Source organism: Podarcis filfolensis (assembly GCF_964270895.1).
Source record: "Podarcis filfolensis genome assembly, chromosome: 13".
Classification (NCBI taxonomy): domain Eukaryota; kingdom Metazoa; phylum Chordata; class Lepidosauria; order Squamata; family Lacertidae; genus Podarcis; species Podarcis filfolensis.
Window position 1 is genome coordinate 46,325,807 of NC_139615.1, and position 20,560 is coordinate 46,346,366.

A 20,560-nucleotide genomic window follows, 5' to 3' on the forward strand; every position below is an offset into this window, starting at 1 on the left:
AAAATACAGTAATGCATCAAACATTAAAAGCTTCCCTAAACAGGGCTGCCTTCAGATGTCGTCTAAAAGTCTGGTAGTTGTTGTTCTCTTTGACATCTGGTGGGAGGGCGTTCCACAGGGCGGGTGCCACCACCGAGAAGGCCCTCTGCCTGGTTCCCTGTAACTTGGCTTCTCGCAGCGAGGGAACCGCCAGAAGGCCCTCGGTGCTGGACTTCAGTGTCCGGGCTGAACGATGGGGGTGGAGACACTCCTTCAGGTATACTGGACCGAGGCCGTTTAGGGCTTAAAAGGTCAGCACCAACACTTTGAATTGTGCTCGGAAACGTCTGGCTATCACATCTGGCTTGGGCTATGCTATTCCACCAACTATATAATGTTTTGTCTAGGTTTCCTAACGTTAAATTCTACTGTCCCAAGTTTCCTGTTAACTTGCTTGTAGGGATAAGTCAATTTTTTTTAAAAAAAACTGGATAGAAAATAAGGATTTTGAAAAGTTGAGTCTAACATTTGGCCTAATTCCAAAAGCCAAGTGACTCTCGTTATTATTCCAGCTCATCAGAAACCTGTTCTCTGCACCTTATATCTAGCACAGTCCACATTGAAAGCTTCCAGCTTTGAAATGGATTAACTGGCCATGCCTGGACTTTCTTTTTCACAGTGTGAACTTCTTTCTGACTTGCAGATGAGAAGAAGAGAAGGCAGGAACCTGTGCCCCACCGTCTTTTCACTGGAAGTCCCACCCCTTTCCTCCAAAGTCCTGCCTTTCCATGCAAATTCTATATCAATATTTTTGAAAATGTTTGTTTTAGCATATCATGCAGCCTACATGTCACTGCTCTCGGTCTGAAGGAGTAGTTTTTTTAGTCCCCCCAGAATACAGTGTGCATGGTGATCCCCCCCGCCCAGAGCACAAATGTGGGTGCTGAATATTGTTTCAGACTGGAGCCCCCATGCGTGTTTGTCTCATGCCCCTTGGATATATGAAAGATTTTTGTTGTTGTTTTGTTTTGTGCATCCCTGATTCAATGGAATACTGTATTTTATGCTCTATAAGACTCACTTTTTCCCTCCTAAAAAGTAAGGGGAAATGTGTGTGCGTCTTATGGAGCGAATGCAGGCTGCACAGCTATCCCAGAAGCCAGAACAGCAAGAGGGATCACTGCTTTCGCTGTGCAGCGATCCCTCTTGCTGTTCTGGCTTCTGAGATTCAGAATATTTTTTTTCTTGTTTTCCTCCTCCAAAAACTAGGTGCGTCTTATAGAGCGTTATAGAGCGAAAAATGTGGAAGTTTATTAAATGCTAGACATGTTATGTTTATTTTTTTAAAAAAATCATGGGAAGTCCTTGTGTCTGGTCTCCCACAGCTGCCGCTGTAGATGTGTTCCCTTCAATGTCCAGGTTGGTGTTATTTCAACATGGCCCATCCTTTGCCCCACCAATAAGGAATATTGGGCATGAAGTAAGCCCCACGCCGTCCAGAAAAGCTCTGTTGTAGGGAAGGTATTTTGCCTTTTATAAATTTATATCCTACTCTTCAAAAATGTTTTACGAGGGTGCTTAACAGGACATGATGAAAAACTGAAACACAGTGGTACCTCGGGTTAAGTACTTAATTCGTTCCGGAGGTGTATTCTTAACCTGAAACTGTTCTTAACCTGAAGCACCACTTTAGCTAATGGGGCCTCCTGCTGCCAGAGCACGATTTCTGTTCTCATCCTGAAGCAAAGTTCTTAACCCGAGGTACTATTTCTGGGTTATCAGAGTCTGTAACTTGAAGTGTCTGTAGCCTGAAGTGTATGTAACCCGAGGTACCACTGTATAGAGAAAAGCAAACTTGCAAAACAAACATTAAAGATCAAATTCACACTGGGCTGTGAATGCTACCCCAGAAGGGCGCTGACTCATGTGCAAGGGGGCTGGAGGCTGACTCAGGAGAGCAGGGCACTAATTTGTGGTGACCTGTACCAGCCCTGCAGCAAGAATCAAAGGCAGGGGAAGCTTCAGAGCTGGAGGAAGAAGCAGGTCAGGCAAGTGAAGGGCCAAGTGTCTTCCCACTCCCTCACCACTCCTTCCCAGAACCAGGAGGGGATGGAAGAGAGAAAAGCAGAGGCAGCCTCCATGCAGGCGTAGTCTCTGGCTGCATGCATGCAGCCCATTGGGAGAAGGTACATAAACTGGTGGAGGGGGCTGGGTCAGCTCCATACAGCACAGACCTGGGAATAGCTGCCTAGCTACCAGGCTGGTGTGAGGGACAGGACATTTTGGGGTAACTGGCTACAACTTGTGTAATCTTTTGCACAGAACAAAAAAGCCTTCAGCAAGAGCACAAACAATACCAGCCAGAAGTGCCTTCAGGAATCTTTCTAGTCCAAGAGCTAGACCAGATTTTATTTACCCTTGAATACCAAAAGCGCCCTGGTGAGTATTTTGATAGCCTACTACCTACTGTATTTTTCGCTCTATAACACGCACCCGACCATAACACGCACATAGTTTTTAGAGGAGGAAAACAAGAAAAAAAATATTCTAAATGAAACAGTGGATGTATGATTTTTGTGGTTCATGCTGTGGCCACAGACATGTGATCTGACGGTGAGTTGGGGGTAGCCCAATGCAAAAATCCTGAGGATCCATGTGGATCCATGCTTTGTAACCACGTTTTTGCACCACTGCGGCCCCAGGCAACAGTGGGTGCGTGATTTTTTTGGTGCAAGCTGTAGCCATGGACATGCTATGTGATCTGATGGTGAATTTGGGGTGACCCAGTGCAAAAATCCTGAGGATCCATGTGGATCCGTGCTTTGTAACCACGTTTTAAGTGGGGAGGGAAGGAAAAGCACTCAAGGGACAAGGAGCACGCGTGGGGTGGTTGGAGAAGGATGCTGCTAATAATGCAGAAGAGGGGTTTAAGGGGAGAAGGAACACGCGTGGGGTGTGTGGAGAAGGATGCTGCTAATAATGCAGAAGAGGGGTTTAAGGGGAGAAGGCTCCTCTCCTCTCCCGCTTTGCTCATTTAAAGCAAGCAGGCTCTGCTTCTCTCCAACCTCCCCGGCTTAGCAAGCTGAAAAACTTTGCTGCTATTTATCCAGCTGAGTGGGGAGGAGAGAGGGACAGAGAACCTGCTTGCTTTAAAAAAGCCAACCGGACAGGAGCCGCTTACACTCGTGTAAGCGGCTCCTCTTCTCTCTCCTTTAAAGCAAGCAGGCTCTCTGTCCCTCTCTCCTCCCCACTCAGCGGCTCTTCTCCTGCTTTGCTGTTTCAAAGCGAGCCATGGAGGAGGGAAGGAAGGGGAACCATGGATCCTCTGCTCACGACTGCAGCAGATCCCCCCGCCATCCGTAGGCATTCGCTCCATAACACACACTGACATTTCCCCTTACTTTCTAGGAGGAAAAAAGTGAGTGTTATGGAGCAAAAAATACGGTATATAGTGGTACCTCGGGTTAAGTACTTAATTCGTTCCGGAGGGCCGTTCTTAACCTGAAACTGTTCTTAACCTGAAGCATCAGTTTAGCTAATGGGGCCTCCCACTGCCGCTGTGCTGCCACCCCGCAATTTCTGTTCTCATCCTGAAGCAAAGTTCTTAACCCGAGGTACTATTTCTGGGTTAGCGGAGTCTGTAACCTGAAGCGTATGTAACCTGAAGCGTCTGTAACCTGAAGCATATGTAACCCGAGGTAGCACTGTACAAGCAAAATATGGCAGTCTTCATAAATATCAGTGGTGGGTGTATGAAATATGACATCATCAGTATCGCCGCCATGTCATTTTCACTTTGAGGCATTGAAACAGCTGTAACTTATCAATGGTCTGTCATAGAGGCTTTATTTTTTTTATTAAAAAAAATCAAGTTAATTTAGTAATAAAATTAAATTTCCTAAGGCCCCCCCTTCCCCCAAACACAGCTTGAGGCGAATTCCAGAGCGTTTGGATCTCAGCTGAAGGACTGTATTCCGGTTTCTGATTTGTCAGCTGCTGAAGCATTTGAAAGCTGTGATGTGATAAATAGAGGCTTTACAAATGTGAAGAGCAAACTTTTCCCTGTTCATCCCTTGGACACACCAGATAATTTTGTTGTTGTTGCTAAATCAAGATAAGATGAATTTTTCTACTCTGAGAAATATTCCGGGGCTGCATGCACCGCTGAAGCTGCAGATGGAATTCCAAGCAGTGAAGCTGCTCCAGCGTCTTCTTTTCCTTCCTAGTGCGAACTTGCCCCTGGATATCTGGAAAGGCAACTGTGACTGCATTGGTTTTGTGGATATTCTGAATGACCCGGCACAGAGTGAAGGAATGGGAGATCCTCACCTTTTGGTTGAACACAAACTTGGTTTCTTATAATGCGCACATCCTCCATCCTTCTGTTCATGAAAATATTTCTTACCTGTGTCCCTGTGGGTTCAAGTAAACCATATAAACAGTAGTTGTACAGCACTTGTTTTGATACACACAATGTCTCACCTACCTTGATGAAAACAAGGCACATTAAATGCTTCAATATATTACTTTTGTTCTGTGTTTACTGTCATTACAAATGTCTTGCAACTGGGTATTTTTTTAAAAAATCGGGAAACATCTCTATTCAGGGCAATTACTGTTTCATGTCTGCAACTGTGGAACTGTAGACATTAAGAAGTCTATAGACAAGGGGCATTTTAGATTGAATGTTCTTGTTCTTTGCCATATATTGTCGGAATTCAAGCCTTAGTCAGAGGAATTGGCCACTCTCCAGGTGCCCGGCTTGGATTCCTTGTTGATCTCCCCCGTCAGCGACTCCCGGCAAGACAAGGCGAGATCCCGGCGATCCTCCTCAAACGTGAGAAGAACACACCATTCCTCCCCCCCTCATTCCCAGGGAGGGGAGAGAGACAGACAGAAATGTATTTACATGCCTTTATTTCTGTCTTTCCAGCAGTACAGAGAAAACGTGTCTGCACTCTCTTAACACCAACAGCAGAGAGAGAATAACTCCTCCCATGTACTTCCAGTACAGGGTCATGTGACACTCTGAGCTAACATCCGGTGCTCAGTGCACAGAATAGACTGTCCCTTGTTCCCACGGTACAGTCCCAAAACATCAACATCCTGTTTGGCTTTCCAGCCATCTGGAGAACTCAGCATTGCTCCTTTTTCGTAACATATATAACCCAGGTATTTGCTGTTTAATCTTTCTTTCCTTGTGCTGGATGACATGTCATCTTTTAAAAACAATGAGTAAAATTTTCTATAAATGCAACAAACAAAACAAAACAAAACAAAAACTGAGCTCCCCACTGGGGCAACCCAAGCTCTGAAGAGTTTAGACTGTCTCAATTTGGGAAACGGGCCGTGGCAGCAGGGGGAGAGATCAGCTCATCAGCACACAACCTCTAAGACTGTCCCCAGAGTGAGAAAACTTCCCAAATTTAATCCCAATAAGGAGAGCGAATTCAAAGAATTAGTGGAACAACTTTTGAAAAGTGGCAGTGAAAGAAGGGAGTCCACTCTCGAGCTGGTCAGAACCGCGTGGGGAAAATCGGACTGGAAAGAACCGGGTACAACTAAACCTTTAGTCTCAGAGTATATGGGCATAGAAGGGATCCAAGAATTGTAGAGCTGGAAGAGACCCCAAGGATCATCTAGTCCAACCCCTGCAATGCACGAGCCCCACGTTGGGTAAAGGATTCCTGCGATGCAGGGGGTTGGACTAGATGACCCCCAGTGTCCCCTCCAACTGTACAGTTCTTTGATTTTCATACAAATGCTGTGAATGGCCTGCATCTGAGGGGCTGCGATGACCCCCTAAGTTGCATCCTGCAGGGATAAATGCCTCACCCTGAAGAGAGACTGCTTCCCATCATTCATTTAAGGGTTGGACCACCAGGAGCAGGAAGAAAGTAAAGAAAAATCTGTCCCAGGATCTGTTTCCTTCTTCTTCTTTTTAAAATTTTTTATTTATCATAATTTTTACAAAATACAAGCAAAATACATACATACATTTTTCAGATAAGCACACATATAAAAAAGAACAAAAAAGAGAAAAGGAAGAGAAGGAAAAAGAAAAGGAAAAAATAAGAAGAAAAATGGGAAGAATTTCTTCCAACTTTATTCTACAAATATCTCAATAATAAAATTTCATTGATTGACTTCCATCGCTTACATTGCACTTCCTATATACATTTTAAGCAAATTTGTATTTTCCCCATACAAACTCATACAAATATACTAAGTTGCATCCTGCAGGGATAAATGCCTCACCCTGAAGAGAGACTGCTTCCCATCACTCATTTAAGGGTTGGACAACCAGGAGCAGGAAGAAAATCTGTCCCAGGATCTATTTCCTTCTTATTGCTCTGCATGGGCACCAAGACACACTAGCAATCAGCAACAGGAGGGCATCTTCTGCACATATGTTTTCCAAATACATTCTAGGTGGTTAGTTCTGCCCCACTGAAGCCAGCTTGTACCTTTACCTATTATTGTGACTCACAATTGCTACCTTCAGGCTGCTTCTGTGGGGAAAGGGATGGGCAGGGAGACGATGAGTCCCACCCTCTTCTTCTTCTGGAAGGGGAATAACTAACAAAAAGGGAACGAAACACGCAGAGTGAATTTTTCACAGCCCCACAGTTGTGCTAAACACCAAGAACTCTCCCAATTAAGAATAAGCAAAACCAGGGGCATCTTGCCCATAGAGGCGCGGGGCGCGGGGCACCAGGGCGCCAAGTTCTGGAGGGCACCAGGGAAGAGGCGGGGGCTGGACGTGGCGCCTCCTGCCATCAGCTGCCCTCGCCCGCCTTGCTGAAGCAGCGCCCTAAAAAGGCCGGCAACTCTGGGAAACGGGGAGGGGGGGCGCCGGAGGGATCTTTGCGCCATGGTGCCGGATATTTGTTTGTTTGTTTGTTGTTTTGTTTCATTTGTATTTATTTTTTTTATTCAAAATTATAACAAAACCTATTATCCAAAAACATATCATCCTTGTTCCCCCCCATTTTTCCTCCCTCCCCCCTCCCGCACAAAACTCACCCACCCCCCGACTTCCCTCAGTTCCAGTCTTTGGTTCCTCTAAGAATGCTGTTTTCTGCATGTTACAAAGTTGTATAGATCCTCAAACTATTTAGCTGATTATTATCAATAAAAAGATTGTGAATGTTTATTCAAAACCTGCCAAGGAGTCCAGTTTGCTTTGTTGCGTCTTCAGATATTTTGTAAAGGGTTCCCATTCATCCTTAAAGTCACAGTTATCCTTGTCCCATAGCTTATATGTCAGTTTTGCCAGTTCTGCATAGTCCATCAATTTTTCTTGCCATGATTCTTTAGTTGGGGTTTCTTCAGTCTTCCATCCTTGTGCTATTAGAACTCTCGCGGCCGTTGTCACATACATGAAGATGTTTTTCAACTTTTTTGGCAGGTCTTTCCCTACAATCCCTAACAAAAATGCCTCGGGTTTTTTAACAAATGTTAAATGGAACATTTTTTTTCAATTCGTTGTATATCATTTCCCAAAATTTTTTAATTACCTTACAATCCCACCATATATGATAAAACGTCTCCTCCTTTTCCTTACACTTCCAACATATATTTGAACTAGTTTTGTACATTTTCCCTAACTGCACTGGTGTTGTGTACCATCTGTACATCATCTTCATGTAATTCTCCTTCAATAGGGAACAATCTGTAAATTTTAAGTCAGTTTTCCATAATTTTTCCCAATCTTCCATCATAACCATGGCGCTGGATATACTTAAGACGGCCCTGAGCAGAACCAAGCTCACCGTGTTGCTCTTCTGAGATCAACGTATGGAGTTGATGATTCATAAAGTCTTATGCATTTGGGATCAACCCTATGAAATCTTTTTGCAGATTCCCGATGCAGAGAATTAGGTTGTGGGCCTTGGGCTGCTCACCCAAGCTGTCAACTGCCTGGCAATGGTTCTGTCATGTGACAAAGGTATTTGAGAGCAGAAGCAGTAAAGGAGCCTAGAAATGTTGTGAAGTGCTGAAAAGCTGCAGAATCATTTAGCATGCTGAATCACTGTGACTCATCTTGAGGACGACTCCTTCTCTGTATAAGTATTGTATCTGTGAAATATACTCAGAGTCGCAAAGTGATTTCATGCTCTTTATTCAGCTCATAGTGGTGAGGAGGAATGAATGAAAGTCCCCTCAAAGTATCTGCTTTATATACATTATTTACGCAATGGGCTGCACATGATTGGCTAATTCCGGAATTCTACTGTAAGCCAATCAGGTTGTGGATTCACTTCTATCTGGAGCATGATTGGGTGGTTTCTGCCAACCAATCATACTGCTGCATTGTTCTAGGACCAATCAGACTGCTGCATTCTGAATCCTATTGTTCTAGGACCAATCAGACTGCTGCCTTTTGGATCCTATTGTTCTAGCACCAATCAGACTGCTGCAGTTTGGATCCTATTCAACTCAGTACATAACAATCTGCTTGCAGATAGACTCAGAGTGTGTGATGGAGCCTGAGCTCTGGGAAGCCTGTGCTCAATGGAGACTGTTGGTGCGTAATGCCCCTGTGTGACTGTTACGGAAATTACTGGGGGGGGGGCACATCTTTAAAGTTAAATATTACAAATATTATGCCTGAATGTATCCTTTCAACTTGACAGCTCAGGGAAGTTACCTAGCTTTAAAAATAATATAAAATCATCTCCTTTCCCAGTTTCCTCCATTCCAAAGCTATTTCCCCCTTGAAAAAGGACTCCAGGAAGTGACAATTGCTGGGCTCATTGTTAGCCAAGGGAAGCCAAATCTCATCACCTGACTCGCCTCAGGCTTCAGACACGCAAAGGAACTTCTGTTGTACTTTTGGGTGGTGGGTACTTAAGATATATTTGTCTATGCTAATCTTATACCTGAGTCTTGCCCTGCCATGTCTGCTTATGCTAATCTTGTACCAAGCACTTTCTCTGGACAGGTTTGCCAAGGTTAAACTAGTGGAACCCCTGTCTACCTCTCCCCTTTTGTGACATGTCAGTGATGTAGCAATGATGCTGTACGAACTGTATTCTGGGATATGGTGGGAAAGGTTTAAAAGTCTTTGTCACCCCATCCTCAGGGTTCAAATTTGCTCTTTGAACCTATTGCGCAATAAACTTTGGTTTACAGCTATTTGCTCCGGTTGGCTGGAATCCTTCCTTTATTCTGCAGGGACCCGCAGGCTCTGCCCAACGAGCTGGGTGACTGAGCAGCCTCACACCTAGATTTTTCCGTAACAGTGACTCAGTAACTCTGTGTATGCTCTGAAGCTAGTTTAATCATCTGTTCACTATGCTGTTATTTGCAAACAAGTTTATTTTTAACTCAGTAAAGTTTTGATTCTTTTACTGAAGAAGACTCTGCATTGTTAATTTACGCTGGGCGTCAGGTTCTCCAAAGGGTGGCAGGTAGCAGTTGCTCCCAGCCTGGCTTAGATATACCAAGGATTGAGCCACCCAGGGGCCTTTTTAGGCCATAGCTCAGCACACATGGAAGGCCACAGGGTCAGTCCTCAGCATCTCCAGGTGAGGCTTGGGAAACTCTGATTCCCAGGTGAGCTGCTGCCAGCCAGGCCAGAGGAAGACAGTCTGGAGCTCCCGGGACCAGGGATCTGGCTCCTGAGGCAGCTGTCTATGCAGCCCAGTGGGTGAGGTCTTCTGCCAGGCAAAGGGCCAGGCGCATATTTCCTGCATATTCACCTCTTAACCCGAGGTACTTTTTCTGGGTTAGTGAGTCTGTAACCTGAAGTGCCTGTTCTAAAAAGCAGATGTCTCCCCCCCCTCCATGATCCTGGGAACTGTAGTTTGTTAGGGGCTCTGGGAATAGCTCCCATTAGCAGAGATCCGTGGAGTCCTAGGAACTCAGTCATGAGGAGGAACCAGGAAGGTCGGAGGAGCTCAGATGCCAGGTTCTTGAGTTGGGGAGGGACCCCGTGCCTTGGAAATGGAGAACCGTTGGGTGTTGAGTGTGCCAGGATTGTGCCTTGCCTTCAAGGGGGACGCCTGGGAGATGGGGTTTGGTCCTGATGAAGCTCTAACAGAAGACCCAACAGGTTATCCCACATATTGCAGGACAGGAAGGGATTCCCCTCAGATCAGATTGGCTCAGGCATATCTGAGAGGAGCCAGCAGATGTAGCAACAGCTAGATTGCGGACTGGGAGCAGCTGGCAGGACCACAGAACACCGGTCCTAAAGGATCTACGATGGCTCCCAGTACGTTTGTGAGTACAATTCACAGTGTGGGTCCTGTATACCTGAAGAAGGGTTGCCTCCTGGTTCTTTAAAAACAGAGTTTTAAAATTCCATCCTTGACAGCAAACTTAAAAGGATAGGAATAAGGCTGCAAAACCTTCTTTTGAGCAAGTCCAGCCATGAAGCTAGCTGCCTTCCCTCCCTTTGCCCCACTTAAGAAAGAATCAGGCATCAACAGGGGAACTTTAAAAATAAGCTTTATTTACTTTATAAATCATGCATCGCTTCACATCAACAGTGGCATTAAAAACTGTGCAGGCAAAATAGTGTTATAATTTGCCGGAGACACCCCCCCCAAACCCCAGAAATACACAAAAGGTAGAATTTTGATAAATTGGGATATCAATGAAAGTACAGGCTGCAGAACTGTGCCAGACAAGGAATTCCTGGGCTGACTTTTGCAAACCAGGCTGGCCCGTCTAGCAAAGAGCAAATCTGTTAACACACCTGAGCTTGCTGGGCACATGACCCAAGGGGAAGTGGGGATGAGCCCCAAAGGTATGGTGGGTACACAGCCTATGGTTTCAAGGGAAAGGTCTCTAGTGCGCTTTTGCTCACATACTGTATCCTGCTTCCTCCACAGGGCCAGGCCTCCAGGGATGAGGCTCCAGCTCTCGGGATGAAGGGCAAGAGAACATCCCAGTGGTTCCTGGCTGCCAACCCTCGCACCTCTTCCCCACTGCCCCTTCTCCGTGGGGCATGGCTCCTTCCCGACCCTGTTTGGCGCAGAAGCAGCAGCCAAAGTTTCCTCCCATTAAAACAGCTTCTCAGGTGATTTCTGAGAGGGAGGAGACTTTGGCTACTGTTTCTGTGCTAGGCCCGTTGGACGCCCATACGGTGGAGAAGTGGGGAGCCCTGATAAGATCAGGTAGGAGGAAATGCCCCTTCCCAGGTCCCCCGCCCTCCTGCCCCAGACTGGGGCTAGCGTGGCTGGGAGCTAGGAGCCTGCTGATCTCTCCATTTTCTTTGCAGGGAGGGAGCCTTTCCCCAACATATACTTTGTACTGGTCAAATCCCTGGAGAGATGTGATGACCCTCAGGTACTGGGGCAGAGGGAACAAAGGGGTCCTTCCATAGTTTTTGGCCCACCAGAGGCCCATTCTCATATGATGTCCTGCTTCCTCCACAGGGCCACACCTCCAGGGATGAGGCTCCAGCGCCTGCTCCCAGGATGAAGAACAACAGACCATCACGGCGGTTCCCGGCCCCTGACCCTCGCCTGCCTCACCCTCCGTCCGTTCTACGTGTGGGCATGGCTCCTTCCCGGTCCTACTTGGCGCAAAAGTAGCAGCCAAGGTTTCCCCCCATCAAGAACATCTCAAGAGTTATTCTGGAGCCAGGGGAGACTTTCGCTGCTGCCTCTGTGCCAGGCCGGCCGGGACGGATCCCAGATGCCCATACGGAGGAGTTCAGGGTGGGGCAGCTAATAAGATCAGGTAGGAGGAAATGCCCCCTTCCCAGGTCCCTACCCTCCTGCCCCATACTGGGGCTAGCGTGGCTGGGAGCCAGGCGCCTGCTGATGTCTCCGTTTGTTTTGCAGCGAGGAGAAGGTTTAGGCTGGGAGCCACTGCATCCCGGGAGGGACTGGAGCCCAGACAAAGGCCTCTCACCCCAGAGGTACTGGGACAGGGGGAAGGACCAAGACCCCCATAGGGAGGCAAAGTGTGGAAAGGCTCAGAGTTCAGGTAGGGGGAAATGCCAATTGAGTGCTGTAGTGGGGGGGGAGCAGGCCTGTCTCGCCCCAGCCCCTCACCCCCTCCTTCCAAGCCAGGGGTCTGGTCATTATGTGCCCAGGCAGGAGCAGCGATTGTTGGCAGCCATTGGTGACGTGGTCATGGGCAGCCTGGCAGGGGTGCTTGTTCTGCTTCCCTCCTTCCCTGTGTCAGCTGGCCAGACACCCTCGCCAACGCTCAGGCTCTCCCTACAGAAGTTTGGGGGCTGCTCCCCCCTGGGGCCCTATGTCTCCACCGCAGGAAGGCCCTGCCTCCACTGGCTTGCCTGCCCATGGGCTGCTGCCAGTCTGCTCTGTGCCAAACAGGAGAAGGAGAGATGTGGAAGAGTGAGGAAGAGAGGGAGCTGGGAAGGCAGACGAGGGGGGGGGAAATATTGAGAGCGATTTGCCCCTGAAGGAAATCATTGGGGACGGCCCACGGGACCCCTGTCCCCTAGAGAGTACAATGTCCTTCCTTCGCAGGGCCGTGGTTTGGGGAAACCCAAAGAAGCCCAGCAGCAGCCCAGAGGTGCAGGGAAACCCACCAAAATCCGGAGGCATGCTGTGACCTTGTGTGGCAGGGGAAGTGATTCCCTGTCATCTCACCAACTGCAGGTAAAAAAAAGTTCCTGCCCCGAGAGGCTTACAATCTTTAATATGACACAGGGAGGGAACAGAGAAAGGTTGAGGTCCAGGCTGGATCCTGAGTCCTCCTGTGAGACATAAGCCAGGGTTTCGGAGTTTAGACTTTGGGATTCCCGGACATTTCCCACCTGTAACGTCTTCCTCTGTTTTTATTTTCCTTTCCTAGGTCCTAAGAGGCTGCTATGGGGCCGGGGCGAGAAGGAGGCTGCTGTGGCACAAAGAATGAACCAAACACTGGAAATTGTGGTACGTTAATTCCATGGGGAATCCATTCCCAACATGTGCAGGAAGGTTGTGGCCCCAACCTGCGTGAAACAGGGCTGGGTTGGGGTGTTGCAGGCCGGTCTTGCACCACCCCCTCACCCCCCTCCTTCCAAGCCAGGGGTCAGGCGCCCAGGCAGGAGCAGCAATCATTGGCAGCCAGTGGGGACGTGTATTTTCCTTTCTGTCTCCCAGGTCCTAAGAGGCTACTGTACCGCAGGGCCCAAATGGACAAAGGGGTGAGGGCCATGGAAGATGTGGTATGTTAATTCCATGGGTAATCCATTCCCCACATGTGCCAAATAGGGCTGGGGTGGGTGAAAGTGTGTCTGAGTTGACGTTCTGTCAGTAGTTTTTGGCCCCTCACAGCCCATTCTCATGTGATGTCCCTCTTCCTCCACAGGGCCACACCTCCAGGGATGAGGCTCCAGCTCCGGCTCCTGGGACGAAGAACCGGACGACATCCCGGTGGTTCCCGGCTGACGTCCCTTGTGGCGCGTCCCCACTGCCCCTTCTCTGTACGGGCATGGCTGCATCCCAGCCTGGTTTGGCTCCCTGGCTTGCCTTGTCCACAGATGTTGATAGCTTGGCAGGTCCTCAGCTGTGGTCCCCAGATGATATTTTCTGTTGTGAATTACTGGTTGATTACTTCCTCTGTTTTTATTTTCCTTTCTGTCTCACAGGTTCTCAGGCAGGAAGGGCACAGCCATGGTGCCATAAGAAACAAATATCCCTGGAAATTGTGGTCTGTTAATTCCTCGGGGAATCCATTTCCCACATATTTATTTATTTATTTATTTATTTTAATTTCTATACCGCTTTATATTTGTAATAAAAATCTCAAAGCGGTTTACAGCATAATAAATCAATAAAACTGTCATGGCCTGTGACAGCCCATTCACACGTCCAGTGATTCTTCCCTCAAAGCAGCCCTTAGTGTTGAGTTCTCTCCTGCTTCAAATATACCTTCTTTCTTCCAGGATCTCCTGTCTGCACCACTGTGTCTGCTGCCAAAGCCTCCCATAAAAAGAACAGGAAAGAGGAAGGGCTGGGAGAACACCCTCCAAGTTGGGTGTCAACAGAGAATGGGAGAAGAACCTTCCTGCATGAGAGCAGAAAGGAGATGGTCTCATCTTGAAGTGGGTGGGCCAAGCTTTCTTTGGGAGCAAGGTCAGGGCAGGGGCATTGGGCATCCATTCCCCACGTCTGCCAGGAGGATACCAAGTCCTTCTTCCTCCACAGGGCCACGCTTCAAGAGAATGAAGCTGCAGGGGAAGTCCTTGAGTCCTTGAAGCTGCAGGGGAAGTCACTCCCCTTCTCCCCCTTCAGGCTGCTGTTCAGCAGGTGAAGCTGATTCCTGCCCCATGACACTATCCCCCTCCCCAAGGTGCCCTCCACCTGCCAGATGGGTGCTGCCCTTTGGGGAGCACAATGGTGGAAGTGTTGGATCAACCGGACATTGGGGGAGCATGGACAGGCAAGGCATCTTCCCATGAGGAATTTCCATTAAGTCCATGTCCATAAAAAAGGCCGTAGCCCCCCAATTTCTATCATCTTCTTTGGCAATCACACGTAGCCAAGTAAGATTGTCTTCCATGAACACGGTCTTAACAGTGAGTCCATAATGGACGTGGAGGCCAATTCTGGATCCACACATCCTTCCACAGTGGGGACATCGGTTTGCCGGTTGGGAGTTGATCACGGTGAGGGAGTCCCAAACATGTTTTCCTCTTAGCTTGTTTCTCCCTTTCATCCGGAGTTCGAGTATCTTCAAAGTCCATGACACCGTTGGTAAAGGCTGTTCTCCAACTGGAGTGTTCGCAGGCCAGCATTTACCGATTGCTTACACAACATTTCTTTTAGATCTGCCTTGAGAGGGTCTTTAAACTTCTTTCGTTGACCATCAGCATTACATTTCTAACTTGCTTGGGAAGATGATAATCAGGCATAGCCCAGGTCTGTTAAGCTGCTCTCCAGGTTCTTGGAGAGGGTGGTGTGAGGCATCTGGGCATTAGGAAAACAAGTCAAGCCTGGCTCTGTGGCCCTCCTAAATTGAGGTTAATCTGTTTCTGGGCAGCTGGCAGAGCCCCTCTTCGCTGGGCATGGGACTGCCACATCCCATGGCCTCCACAGGAGACTCACAGTCCCTCTCTGCGTCTCTGTTCCTTTTTGGCCACTGTCAAATGAGGGCGATGGTGACTCTCATACTGATCCTAAGCTGAAGAGCTGCCCAGCCAGCTGACCTCCTCCCTCCAGAACCCACCGCTCTCAACTGACTCTCAACTGCCTCCCCACCAACATTCAAACTCCCTTTCCAAGCCTCCTCCAATCGTCACTCTCCCCCAGAATTCCACTCTCTCTCTCCCCCCTCCCTCCCTGCTTGACATTCCCTTGGGAATCCGAATAGAATTACCTTAGTTACAATATTGTTATAGATTATGGGGGGATCCCACTAAACCCTAGAAATTAATAAATGGTTGGATTTGGGATTATTTGGGATGTGAAGGGAGAAATACAAGCTGCAGGGGAATTCCTGGGCTAGCCTATGCTAAACGACCTGGCCAAGTGAGGGCCTTTAAGAAACAATTCAAGGACAAGGAGAGCCTAACTGGAAATGCAAAAGAAGTCCTTCTCCCTTGCCCTGTGGTGTGAGCAGAGACTGGGGATGTGAAAGGGGTCCAGGATAATGGTGTGTGGTGAGGAAAACTGAGGCTTTGAGCAAGGGGAGGAGGAGGAGGAGGAGGAGCAGAGTCTGGAATCCAACTTGGGAAGACTGGTTGCCCTGTTGTGGGGGACAAGTCCCTCTTTGAAGGACTTTGCTGTAAGATCTGGTCTCCCTCCATGCAAACTGAAGGTGTAAATAGGTGAATAAGCTGTATTTCTTAAAGGTATGACAGTCTCCACCATGTCTTAGTTCTCCAAAGGTGAGAGCCTGGAACCCCATGGACTCTTGCCATCGCTCAGTAGAGAGACGGGAGGCACCTTTTGGAGCAAAATTTTATGAGCCTGCTCTGTCAAGCCATCCTGTTAGAAGCACTTGAGCTTCCCATTCCTGGTTCCTAGGAAATTGGGGGAAGTGTGCTGCAGGTTCTCCTCCCTGTTCTAAAAAGCAGGTGTCTTCCCCTAAATGATCCTGGGAATTTTAGTTTGTCAGGGGTTCTGGGAATTGTAGTTCTGTGAGAGGAAAGCCGCAATGCACAGGATCATTTGGGGGACGTCATGTGCTTTCAATGCTCACTGGATATTTTAATCATAGGATCATAGAATTGTAGAACTGGGAGGGACCCTGAGGGTCATCTAGACCAACCCCCTGCAATGCTGGAATCTCAGCTCAAGCATCCATGGCAGATGGTCATCCCACCTCTGCTGAAAAACATCCAAGGAAGGAGAGTCTACCGCCTCCTTAGGAAGTCCTTCACACTGTCAAGCAGCTCTTGCTGTCAGAAAGTTCCTCCTAAAGTTGAGTCGGAATCTCTTTTGTTGTAACTTGAAGCCACGGCTTCAGGTCCTGAGGACCTCTGGAGCAGGAGAAAACAAGCTTTCTCCTTCCTCCCTGTGACGGCCCTTGAGATATTGAGAGGGCTGCATGGTGTGGCTCTCAAATCCATGTCCTGAGGGACAGAGAGCAAATCATCTCTCTCTCCCCTTTCTCCAGCCCAGGCAGAATTGCAAGGGGTCTGTGCAACTGGTTGGTAAGAAGATGGTCGAAGTTTGGAGCCCAGCCAGGGCTGGCTGTGGGCAGGATCCTGGCACTGTCGGTGGTTGGACTATATGACCCTTGGGATCCCTTCCAACTCTGCTATGCTATGATTCCAACAAGCAGCTAAAGGAAGGGGCGGGGGAGCAAGATGCAGAACCAGGGGAGAGACAACCACACACCCCAACAGCACCCTGTGGCCTGACCCACGGGGGCCTCATCCCAGCACACTTTGACACCCGCCCCCCATTTTATTTGTATTAATTCAGCTGCCTGACAACCCAGCAGCCTGGCCCCTGTTTCCCAACTGATGTCACAAAGTGCTGCTTTGCAAGCAAGCCTTACAGTGGCCTGCAAGAGGGATGCCTGTCAGATGATGGTGAGAGACTTGCCAAGACAAGTGTGCCCATCAGTTATCATGAAAAGGAACTCTGAAGCTAGGAGGCACTCCGAGGCCCAGAGGGGAGATGAGTGGCATCGAATTATTATTATTATTATTATTATTATTATTATTATTATTATTATTAGCGTACCCGTCACTGGTACATGTGGCTTGGCTCACTGGCTTGACTTGTCCACAGCTGTTGACAGCTTGGCAGGTCCTCAGCTGTGATCCCTAGATTATATTTACTGCTGTGAATATCTGGTTGGGTACAAGATTGAACCATATGGCCTTTCCATGCCTCTGTTCTCTGAACTCTAAGGCTACGGAAACATCTCACCTTGAAGTCACGGGGTGTGGCGTTTGCCCTCCCAGGTGTGTGACATCATACTGGGTCGTAAGGAAAGGGTTAACTAAGTGTAAAATGATTAACCAATAGGAACCCAAGGGGAGGAGTTAGAGTTGTTAAGAAGTCAGTCTGGAGTTAGAGAAGGGAGAGGGTTGGGCTAGTTTGATGCGAAAGAGTGAGAGAATCTGTTAAGAGGAGTCAGTTAAACAGTTGAGTCAAGACGCACCTGACCATAAGACGCACCTAGTTTTTAGAGGGGGGATGCAAGTAAAAAAAATTTTCTTTAAAGGGAGCGCTGAGCAGAGCCTGTATGCATCCCACGAGCTGCGAGGAGCGTGTGTGCAGCGCTTGCAGGCTTTTCCCCGAGGAGGGAGAAGGGCAGAGCGTGTGTTTGGTTCTTGGGGGCTTTTCCGGGAGGTGGGGGAAGGGACAGAGGGGCTAAGCCAGAAGCTAGAACAGCAAGAGGGAGCGCTGCACAGTGATCCCTCTTGCTGTTCTGGCTTCTGGGATAGCTGCGCAGTCTGCATTCGCTCTATAAGAAGCACACACATTTCCCCTTACTTTTTAGGAGGGAAAAAGTGCGTCTTATAGAGCGAAAAATACGGTATCCCATTCTAGAATGAACTCCTGTCTGGGATTGTTTCTGATTCTTTCAGAAAGAGAGGCTAATTCTGCATATTCTGTAAGTTTTCATCTCTAGTAGGAAGTTTGTCATTTTTCCAATATGTCGCAATAAGCACCCTTGCTGCTGCGGTTGCGTACAGAAAAAAAAAATTCTTAAACCCTAGGGGATATCTGTACCCGTAATACTCAAAAGAAATGTTTCTGGTTTTTTAAGCGAAATTTACCTTTAGCATTATTTTTAGTTCTGAGTAGATGTCATTCCAGAACTCTTTGACCTTCTGGCAGGTCCACCATATGTGAAGCATGGGGCCTCCTGTTTTCCCGCATCTCCAACAAACATCTGGTGTGGTTTTATACATCTTAGAGAGTTTATGCGGCGTCAGGTACCACCGGTATAACATTTTTTGCATATTTTCCTTTATAGAGTAACAGGCAGTAAACCTCCAATTTACCTTCCACAAATTCTCCCATTGGGACATCTGTATACTTTAGCAGTAGCTAAAGTAAGAGATAGCTGCCTTGTGAAGGCTCATGGTCTTAAGGGCCATGCCTTTTTGTTTGAAATAAACCAGGTATTTTAGCACATCGGATTCCCTAGCTGACCCTAGCCTATGGCATGAGCCAAATCTGGCCCTGAACCCATCATATGATGACCAAGCTCTCATGTAAGCCCACACTGTAGAGGGTGCAAGTGCTCTCAATACTCCCTGCATCTTGTCCCATTTCCCACAGTTCCACTGGGAGAGTCTCTGTCAGCTGGGTGGCCTCTGGAGCCAAGTCGTGAAAATGCTCCATCTGAAAATGAGACAAGGCATCTGCGATGTCGTTATAGAATCATAGAATCATAGAATCATAGAGTTGGAAGAGACCACAAGGGCCATCGAGTCCAACCCCCTGCCAAGCAGGAAACACCATCAGAGCACTCCTGACATATGGTTGTCAAGCCTCTGCTTAAAGACCTCCAAAGAAGGAGACTCCACCACACTCCTTGGCAGCAAATTCCACTGTCGAACAGCTCTTACTGTCAGGAAGTTCTTCCTAATGTTTAGGTGGAATCTTCTTTCTTGTAGTTTGGATCCATTGCTCCGTGTCCGCTTCTCTGGAGCAGCAGAAAACAACCTTTCTCCCTCCTCTATGTGACATCCTTTTATATATTTGAACATGGCTATCATATCACCCCTTAACCTCCTCTTCTCCAGGCTAAACATGCCCAGCTCCCTTAGCCGTTCCTCATAAGGCATCGTTTCCAGGCCTTTGACCATTTTGGTTGCCCTCCTCTGGACACGTTATTGAGGCCTGGGATGAACCTCTCCAAGAAGGAAATGTTACCTTTGAGGCATTCTAATACAAAGAGCTGGAGCACAATGATACCCTTTTCTGATTTCGCCGATTGCTCGACGATGATTCTTACTACCGCTTGATTGTCTGACCAGAAGCACACCCTGGTATTCTTGAGGAGATGGCGCCATATGTGCAGTGCCACTAGAATGGGGCGGGGCGGGGCGGGGACTCAAGGAAGGTCAAATCATGGAATGCCAAGATGCTGGCCAAGGTTGGACACACCAGCCCATACAGAGAATGATCTGAGTTTTTTTATCTTGTGGACCTTTAAAAAACAACCTTTTAGAACTCTAGATATATGAAGAGCCTTGCTACAAAAGGAGTATAAGTTAATATTTCAGTTAGTAACCTTATATCCAAAGGGTTTGAAAACTGAATTTGATCTGGGATGCTATGTATGAGTTAACATGTATACTATTGTTTGGTTGTCACAGAAAAGTGATGCTGCACCTTTAACCATGTAATCATGTGATGATTGATTCTATACACCTGTATTGCATTTAACTGCTTGTTATGAGTCTGAACACTAGCTGTGCTACTGAATACTTTCTTTATCCTGAGCAAACCGTTTTGTATGACTGGGTAAGGTATAGTACGAGACTGATATTTTCTAATTTTTTTAGAGGCAGATTGTCAGCAAAGAGAAAAAGTAAGATATTAATTGGAGTCACACTTCTCTGAAGTCTCTCAGCCCCACTCACCTCACAGAGTGTTTGTTGTGGGGGAGGAAGGGAAAGGAGAATGTTAGCCGCTTTGAGACTCCTTAGGGTAGTGATAAAGCGGGATATCAAATCCAAACTCTTCTTCTTCTTCTTCTAAAAAGAACTTTTTAAAGTCACAAAGAATACAATCGCAAAAAGGCAGGTGGGTCCTAAAACTGTACTTCACATGTGTCAATGATTGTTTACATTCTCCAAAGGCAAACCTATCAACACGTAAGGCTTGCTACCTGGAACTAAAGCCGCTTTGAACATAGTAGATATATCCATGCACAGAATATGCATCCTCTTTCTCTCTCTCAAAGTTTTGAGCTCTCAACTATTTCCACTTGTCTTTCTCTAAGCAGTGTTCATTATGCTCCTCCAGTTCCCATTCTGTTGTGCTGGTGGTTTTCTTTCTCCGGAGCTTTTGTTTGAACAGGGTTGAAAAGCAGGGACAGAAAACATGTAGAAAGTTACCTTCTGCATTTAGTAGATAAGGAAACCGTGGAGCTTATGAGAATGGCCCCAGTGTGACCACAGTCATTCCTCCGTTTCTTGCAATGGTCACCTGCTGGCGCTGAGCTACAGAATGTCATAGGGTAACATTTC

At 47.5% G+C, this 20,560-nt stretch overlaps 1 long non-coding RNA gene across 4 annotated transcripts; it reads left to right on the forward strand.

Annotated features, from left to right (window-relative positions):
* The first annotated feature begins 10,941 nt into the window (after positions 1–10,941).
* Positions 10,942–14,481, forward strand: LOC310748152. Of its 4 annotated transcripts, none has more exons than XR_014541116.1 (3): positions 10,942–11,925; positions 12,435–13,602; positions 13,838–14,481. It is a non-coding gene; the product is annotated as an uncharacterized lncRNA (long non-coding RNA). The 4 variants fall into 4 exon arrangements; XR_014541117.1 differs by having other exon boundaries at positions 10,942–11,676; positions 11,781–11,925; positions 12,435–14,481; XR_014541118.1 differs by having other exon boundaries at positions 10,942–11,280; positions 11,370–11,925; positions 12,435–14,481.
* The last annotated feature ends 6,079 nt before the right edge of the window (positions 14,482–20,560 follow it).